Raw genomic sequence first — 9,998 nt, forward strand, 5'->3', positions numbered from 1 at the left:
TAAACTTTTCTCTGATAAATTTTGTAGCCATAATTTTACTGTTTCTATAAGTGTTCTTTCTATATATCCTGGTGTCCAGGTTTCTGTCATTCCTATTTTGTTATCTATTATTTGTTTTGATATATATCTCATCCATAATTGGATTGTTTTATTTATATCTGCTACACAGTCCAAATCTAAAAAATTATGGTATTCAGTTATTGGTTTAGGTATCCATTTTTTATTCAATCTTTTATCCCATATAGTTTTTTCTTTATCATATTGTTCATAGTTTGAATTATAATATTTTAATTTTTTTGGGTTTTTTATTCCAGATGTACTAGGTTTTTCATCTATGTCTACGTCTCCTGTATTTACTTCTAAATTCTTTGTATTATCCATGTTTGCTAAAAGTTTGGTATATGTTTCGCTTGTTTCTGAATGTTGTTCATCTAGACCATCGTCGTTTATTTTATCAATTCTTATTTCAGGTAGATTATCTTGGTTATTTTCTTGTTTTTCTTCTAGTTCTTCTTCTAATTGCAATTTTTCTTTAAATCTATTTATCTCATTTGCTAATTTATTTTTTGTTCTTTTTCTTTTTGTTTAATTTCATACATTTCTTTCAATATTGCCAGATCTTTTTCTAGTTCTATTATTTTAGTATTTTTTACTTCTTCTAATTGTTGTACTTTCTTTTTTCCTTGTTGTTTTATTTTTTCAATTTTCGTTTTTCTATCTATATCTTCATTTTCTTTTGTTATTCTTTTCATAGCAGCTAAACTATTTTCTAGTTTTACCATTTCTTTTTCTAACATTAAACTTAGATTGTCACCAATTTCTTATATCTTCTTCCTAGATTAGAAAATATTATCTTTATTTTTAATCCGTCATAGTTTTCATATGTTTTTTCATCTATTGCATATTCTTCTTTATTCATTTATAAATTGCGTTGTAGTTTATATTCTAAGTTTTCTATTTGTATCTGTAGGTATAAAATAGTTTTTCTTTGAGCTACTATTGATTTTTCACAAATTTCTCCAAATATATTATTGTTAAGTCTATTTTGCCGATGTCTAAATTCTGTCTTTTTGCTATAATTATTTCAGTAAGTTTTTGTCTATATTCGTTATTCTCGTTATTCATTGTATCTTTAAATATTGAATATATTTAGACTCTATTTTAGATACATTATCTATTAATTGATCTAATTTGTCGTTATCAGTTTTTGTGATATTGAGTTGTTTATATTCTGGATATAATTTGTTTAAATTTCTTTTTATTTTTCTTAACTTTCTACTAGTGTGATTCTTATATTTCTCTTCATCCATAACTCTGATACCATTTTTCGATGTGTTGTAATTTCAAACAACAAAAAATAAGTAAAAAAATTTCATATTTGTATTTTCAAATATCAGATGTGTTGTAATTTCAAACAACAAAAAATAAGTAAGCATTATTTGTAGGTGCGGACTTCATCCCTCTTATATTAAATTTCCGTAAGGATTTGTTTATTATAATATTCTTTTGCTAGAGGTTTTAATCTTGTTATTTCTTTAATATTATTTATGATGTACTCTAGATATAACATATCTTGGGATCTTAGGTACATATTTAAATTATTCTCCATTAATTGTTCTAACACTTTTATATTTTCCATAGCTTAATCCTATATATACTTCAAGGTATAAAGATAATTGAATTAAGAAGAATCATATGGGAAAAATATTTAATGATAACGAATCAAAAAATATATTAAACCAACAATGGTATAAAATAGACCTACGTGATTTAGACCTCGAAAGAATAGAATGGTATGATTTAGAAATAAATTCAGATTAAAATGAACGACGAACATTTACAATATTGGACAGAAGTTATGGAAAATATAAAACTATTAGAACAATTAATGGACAATAATTTATATATGTACCTAAGAACCCAAGATATGTTATATCTAGAATATATCATAAATAATATTAAAGAGATATCAAGATTAAAACACTTAGCAAAAGAATATATTGTAAATATTCGTAGTTTATTTTAGTCTGAATCTATTTCTAAATCATATAATTCTATTCTATCGAGGACTAGATCATGTAGGTCTATTTCATACCATTGTTGGTGTAATATATCTTCTGATTTGTCATCATTAAATATGTTTTCCCATATGGTTCTTCTTAATTCAATTATCTATATACCTTTAAGTATATATAAGATTAGAGTTTCATAGTTTTTTATTATTTCATCATGCATGTATGTAGTCATGTTCGTTGTTATGCATGTTTTTTGTTTTCAACTATTCCTTCCTATCATATTCATAATTGATTCAATTCATATTAGATCATTATGAACTAGATTATCTGTTTATTATGTTCTCCTGAAACTACTAGCATCGTACTTTAGCGGATACTTCCTTCTTATCAGTGTCTCAACTTTGTTTACTCCCCTAAACATCTTTCCTTGCCTACAGTTTCAACATTAGGATGACATAGTATAGAAGTTTTCTCCCTGTTTCCAATGTGCTAATAAACTAGAAATCATGATTCAAATAATTCTAATACATAAGAACTAACATAAATTTATTCAATCATATATATGATATTCAGGAATATATGAAATTAGTTCTGTATATTTGTTGAACAATATACATTTGCCTCTTGCTTATCCATGATATATTAAGTATGAATATCTTAAGTATTTGAGAGTGTTTTTTTATGAAAGCTTGCTTCGTTTATTGAATGCTTGCCTATTATGTTATATATATATTCCTTTATATAGATAATTCTAATTTTATATTATTCTCTATAATAATGCGCCTACTGTGCTCTTTACGACTTTTTTACATGTCTACTGTACACTTTACGACATTCTTTACATAATAATGCACATATGTCTATCTTCTTTTTATCTTTTTGTTTTCTTCTTCTTCTTATCTTCTCTGACTTCTTCTTTTTATCTTATCTCTTTGTCTTCACCTTTATCTACGACTTTCTTTACATAATAATGCACATTTTAGTTCATGTGTCTATCTTTTTTTTATCTTTTTTTCTTCTTCTTCTTGTCTTCTTCTTCTTATCTTCTTCCGTCTCTGTTTTATTTGGTCATTTCAGCTGGACATCGGGAATCACGTTGTCTTCTCCATTACATTTTGAACATAGATGATCAGGGTATTTGTGTCCAACTAGTTTGCAATATCTGGTTAATAGTTCTGACGAAATAAATCCTGCCTTTAGTGCTCTTGTTGTAGGTCTTTCTTCTGGTTTTAATAATGATAAAATTCATTTTTGGACTTCATCCATATCTGACTTCCTTAGCTCCCTTAAGTTGGCGTAAATCATTGATTGGTCTCCGGAATACTAGCTCTATATAGCATTTCCATTTAAATAATTGTTGGCTAATTCTTGTATTATAGTTGATATACCAATTATTCTTTTATTGGCATAAAAATTGGGTATCTCAATTTTTGGTATTTCTGGTTGTTCTCCAATATCTTCCGGTATTATCATATCTTTGGTCAGATCGATCTTTTTATTTTTCTTAACCTTCTACTAGTATGATTCTTATATTTCTCTTCATCCATAACTCTGATACCATTTTTCAATGTGTTGTAATTTCAAACAACAAAAAATAAGTAAGCATGTTCGTAGGTTCGGACTTCATCCCTCCTATATTAATTTTCAGTAAGGATTTTATTATAATATTACTTTGCTAGAGGTTTTAATCTTGTTATTTCTTTAATATTATTTATGATATACTCTAGATATAACATATCTTGGGATCTTAGGTACATATTTAAATTATTCTTCATTAATTGTTCTAACAGTTTTATATTTTCCATAGCTTCTGTCCAATATTGTAAATATTTGTAGTTCATTTTAATCTGAATCTATTTCTAAGTCATATAATTCTATTCTATCGAGGTCTAGATCATGTAGGACTATTTCATACCATTGTTGGTGTAATATATCTTCTGATTCGTCATCATTAAATATTTTTTCCCATATGATTCTTCTCAATTCAATTATCTCTATACCTTTAAGTATATATAAGATTAGAGTTTCATATTTTTTTTTATCATTTCATCATGCATGTATGTAGTCATGTTCGATGTTATGCAGGTTTTTTATTATCAATTATTCCTTCCTATCATATTCATAATTGATTAGATTCATATTAGATCATTATGAACTAGATTATATGTTTATCATGTTCTCTTGTCATTACTAGCATTGTACTTTAGCGGATACTTCCTTCTTATCAGCGCCTCAACTTTGTTTACTCTCCTAAACAGCTTTCCTTGCCTACCAGTTTCAACATTAGGATGGCATAGTATAGAAGTTTTCTCACTGTTTCCAGTGTGCTAATAAACTAGAAATCATGATTCAAATAATTCTAATACATAATAACTAACATAAATTTATTCAATCATATATATGATATTCAGGAATATATGAAATTAGTTCTGCATATTTGTTGAACAATATACATTTACCTCTTGCTTATCCATGATATCTGAAGGTTGTTCCATTATTTATTAAGTTTGAATATCTTAAGTATTTGAGAGTGTTTTTTATGAAAGCTTGCTTCGTTTATCGAAGGCTTACCTATTATGTTACATGTACATTTCTTTATATAGACAATTCTAATCTTATATTATTCTCTATATAATGTGCCTATTGTGCTCTTTACGACTTTTTTACATGTCAACTATACACTTTACGACTTTCTTTACATAATAATGCACATGTGTCTATCTTCTTTTTATCATTTTGTCTTCTTCTTCTTGTCTTCTTCTTCTTATCTTCTTTTTCTTCTTCTTTTTATCTTATCTCTTTGTCTTCTCCTTTATCTACGACTTTCTTTACATAATAATGCACATTTTTTTTCATGTGTCTATCTTCTTTTTATCTTTTTTTCTTCTTCTTCTTGTCTTCTTCTTCTTATCTTCTTCCGTCTCTATCCTATTTGATCATTTCAGCTGGACATCGGGAATCACGTTGTCTTCTCCATTACATTTTGAACATAGATGATCAGGGTATTTGTGTCCAACTAGTTTGCAATATCTGGTTAATAGTTCTGAGGAAATAAATCCTGCCTTTAGTGCTCTTGTCGTAGGTCTTTCTTCTGGTTTTAATAATGATAAAATCCATTTCTGGACTTTATCCATATCTGATTTCCTTAGCTCCTTTGAGTTGGCATAAACCATTAATTGGTCTCTGGAATAGTAGCTCCATATAGCATTTCCATCTAAATAATTGTTGGTTAATTCTTGTATTATAGTTGATATACCAATTATTCTTTTGTTAGCATAAAAATTGGGTAACTCAATTTTTGGTATTTCTGGTTATTCTACAATATCTTTCGGTATTATCATATCTTTGGTTAGGCCTATCTTTACAACTTGAATCGTAGGTTTTATCTCCTCATGTAATTTCTCTGTTGTTGCCGTATAGTATTTCACATAGAATAAATTTCCTTTGGTTACTCTCTTATATATAATAAATGTTTTTTATAATTCTGGTATACCGCTTAGTTCTTCTCCGTCGTAGGTGTATGCAATACTTATTAATCCATAATTATAACTTGTTTTAACTAGGTTAGCATTGGTTTTTGATTGTGCGATTAGCTGGTTGTATCCTTGTAATTTCTGGGTTATATATTCTTGGTTTGGACCTTTTGTAATGGTTGATCTGGGATTGAGGTTTAGGTAGCTCTGTATTTTGTATATATTTTCGATGTATGTCCTTGTATTATGGTTATATACCTTTTTCTCTTGTTGTAGACTATCTGTATATGTCGAAGTTTGTGGTTCTATGGTTAATGGGTTTTTTGCTTTTTGTGTAAATGGTCTTTCAAATAACTGATTTAAATTTGCATTTCGTTGTTTTTCTATAACTGATTTTCTTGTACCTGTAGCTGTATTTAAACAAACATTATGGGTTTTTAGGTGTTTCTCATCGTCACCTCTTAACTCTGGATTTTTAAAGTCTTCCGATCGACTTAGCTCCGCATTTTTATAGTCATGCTGCTGACTTGTACTAGCTTTAGACTTCAGATTATCTTCATTAGTCTTTAGTTTTTGTATCTCATTGTCCATACTATCCACTTTGATACAAAGTGTAGTAATGGCTTTGAGTATCTCTTCGATTGTATTTTCTTTCTCAGTTTGAGTAGTTTTGTCTTGATAAGTAATCTGCAATAACTTTCTTATCAGTTTTTATTATCTCAATAGTTAATGTAAAATTTAATATATTTAATACCAACCTTCTCATTTCTTTTGTAGTTACTGAATCCTGTATTTTTCTTGTTAGCCACCATTTTACTTGTGTGCTATCTGTCCTTATAATAAATTTGTTATATACAATATATGGTTCAAATGATAGTAAACATTTATACACTGAATATAATTATTTCCTATTTATTTTCCATCTTATTTTTGTATTAGTAAATGTTCCTGAATAACTTCTACAATGGTGTTCTATTTTTTCTTTTTCGTACCTATATTTTAAGACTCCTCTATAACTTTTTTCACTAGCATCTGATTCTACTATATAAGTAAATTTTTTGTTTTCATCCGGAAAATATAGTTTAGGTAGGTTCTTACATAATAGTTTTATTTTTTGTATTTTTGTTTGGTCTTTTTATCAAACTGGTATTCTATATCTTTCTTTAATTTTTGTTGTAATGGTTTTAGATTCTTTGCTAATTTTGGCATGTATTCTCTTACTTGATTCACTAATCCTAGAAATGATTGTAATTTCTTTTTTGTATCTAGTTGTTCATTTGAGTTAATTATTTTTTGTACTATATGTGCTTGCATTTTTGTTCCATTTTTATCTATTTGTATTCCTAAGAAGTCTATTTGCTTTTTCATTATGTCTGCTTTCTTTTTACTTAGGCTTATGCCTGAATATTGTATGATATGTATAAATTTTTCTAATAACGTTATATGTTCATCCTGTGTTTTGGAATATAGTAATATATCATCAATATATACTATACAATTTTCTAGTTGTTTAAAATAGTTATCCATAAAGTGTTGATATCTACCTGGTGCATTTTTATATCCAAATGGTAATACATTCCATTCATAAAATCCTTGTGGTATTGTAAATGTTGTAAGTTTTTTAGATTCTTCTTCTAACTTTAAGTGGTAAAATCCTGATTTGCAGTCAAATTTACTAAAGTAATTATATCCTTGTATTTGTCTTATCTTTAATATCTTATTTGATATTGGGTAATTATATGTTTTATTCTATGCATTTAAATTTCTATAATCAATAACCATTCTACTTTTTCCTTTTTTTTGTTCACTATGTTTATTTACAATAAATGTTGGGCTTGTATGTTTACTATTAGTTTCTTGTTTGTATCCTTTTTCTAATAATTCATTTATATGAATCTTAAATTCTGTTAAATCATTAAATTTATATTTTAATGGTTTTGGGTTATTATGTATTATTATTAATTAGCTTAATTTTTACTTTTGTTTTATGTTTTTCCCATCCTTGTAACGGATCTTCACTATATAATAATTCTAACTTATCTTGGATTATTTTTACTTTATCTATAGAGAATTAATTAATTCTATTTTAGGGTCTTCTTCTTTTATATTTTCTAATTTTTGTGTAATTTTCTCACTACCTTTTATCCATTCTGTTGTTTTTCGTTTTTTATTATTTACTCTTTTTGCTCCTATTTTTTGTTTACATGGTGTTGTGAACCACCAGTGTGTTTTTGTTATTATATGTGGGTATAATTTTTCTAAAAAAGGCATTTCTAATAGCATATCTTTTGTTGTAAGTTCGAAGTTATACATTTCTTCTATAGTTAATATCTTATCCCATATTTGTACTTTTATATTTTTTGCCCTTATATGTGATCATGCTTCCTTCATTATTAAATCCTGTTACTACTATCGTTGTTTTTAATTTTTCCCATTTATCTTCTGGTAAACAATTGTATTTACATATATTATCTTTTGCTCTTGTATCTATCATTGGTGCATAATATTTGTTGTAATATCCCTCTATTATTATTTTTGCAAGTATATATATTTTCATATTTTTATCATACTAAAGTTCTTTTTATTATTACTCTTTTATTTTCATAATTTATTGTTAACTGTTTGTCTTCTAGATTATATAGTTTTACTTGTTCTAACCATTTTATTTCTAAAGTGATATTTTTATCTCCTTGATATATTTTAAACTTTATTACTATTGGTACTCCTCCAATGATTATTTCCTTTTCTGTAGTTTCTTCAGTGCTTATTAATGCCTTTGGTAGTTCAGGGCATAATTGTTCAGTAGTTATTATTTTGATCTTCTTTTACTAATTCTCTTGTAATATAGTTTCTTCTTGTCCTGCATTTATTAATATTAGATATTTTCGTTGTTCTATTACTCCCGTTATGTAGTAATGATATGGTTTTATTTCTTCTTCTATTGAATTTTGTGGAGTTTTATCTATTCTTCTTGAGGTACTCATTTTTTATGATATTTGGGGTATTTTATAATTTATTCTTTTGGATGTGCTTAATCTTTCTTTAACTATTTCTAAATCTTCTTCTATATCAATCTCATTATAACTATAATCATTATTATTTATGACTGTAACTATTATTTCAAAAGGATTTTCTATTTTTATTTTTTTTATTTTATTTTTTGCTGTTATTTTATGTTTTGTTGTTAAAACATATAAGTTATTACATCTAGCTGTAAATATTTTACTTCCTGGGGCTACTTCTATCCCTGACATTTTTCAATATAATACTAGTGATTTATCTATGTTTCTGTCATTTATTGCTACTGAGTAGTTAGCAATTATTATAAATTTAAATTTTTGGTATATGAGGTTACCTTTTACTGCACATATTATACTTTTTTCTATGGGTTGTATATTTCTATCATCTGCTAAGTATATTTCTATGGGTGTATCTATTCCTTCTCTAAAACATGATTTTATTAGTATTTCTGTTCCTCCTAAATGTACATATTTAATTGAATTTTAGCCTTAATATCTTGTATTTCTATATTTATTATTCGTTTGTTTATTATTGGTATATTAGCCTTTCCTTTGATGTATTTGCAATCTATGATATATTCTCTTTGACTTACTACATAATATTCTTCTTTTTGTCGTTTAAACCAGTTTCTTATTGTTGGTATTTCGAATATTTTTGCTACGCTTAGATCTAATTCTTTTCCTTTTATTTGTTCAAATATACTATTATCAAATATTATTTTTTGGTCTAAAGATTCTTCATCTTGATGTTTTTCTTTAGTTATTATTTGTATATCTGTTTCAGTCATTTATATAGTATTCATTATCTGATTCTGTTACTGAATTATTTTCTATTTCGTTTGTTTCGTTTTCTGATAATTCATATATACTATCATTGCTTTCTAATTCATAATCTATATACTCTATTGGTATATATTTTTCGTTGTCTACTAGTATTTCTGATATTTGTTTTTTCTTTGGACTTTTAGGTAATTTATAATCTTTAGCCATGTGTCCTAATTTTCCACAATTATAACAAGTACATTCCGTTAGTTTTCTCTTTGGTCTATATGGTCTTTTGGTTTTGTAGTTTCTTACGTAGTAGTTTCTCCTTGGTCTTTTATACTTATATTTTGATCTGTATTTTTGATAGTTTCTTTTTTTATTTTTATAATAATACCTATCTGTACAACCAAATTGCAGTGCTGTTTTATTTTTGTAACATGCTAGGTTTTTTACTAATATCTTTTCCATTTTTATTTCTTCTTTATGTTTTTCACACAGTTCTATAAATCATCGTTGTAAGAATTTCATTCTAGCTCCTAAAGTATCTGTTAATCCTGCTTCATTCCAACTTTTTATTACTTTTGAATTTAAAGGTTCTGGTAATTTTGTAAAATATAATTTTTCTTATTTCTTTACTTTCTTCTGTGCTATATGTTCCTTTATAATAGTATTCTCTAAATGAACATGTATATTCATATATATAACACATATTAAGTATTGCTAAT

Source organism: Solanum stenotomum, chromosome 8 (genome assembly GCF_019186545.1).
Source record: "Solanum stenotomum isolate F172 chromosome 8, ASM1918654v1, whole genome shotgun sequence".
NCBI classification, from domain to species: Eukaryota; Viridiplantae; Streptophyta; class Magnoliopsida; order Solanales; family Solanaceae; genus Solanum; species Solanum stenotomum.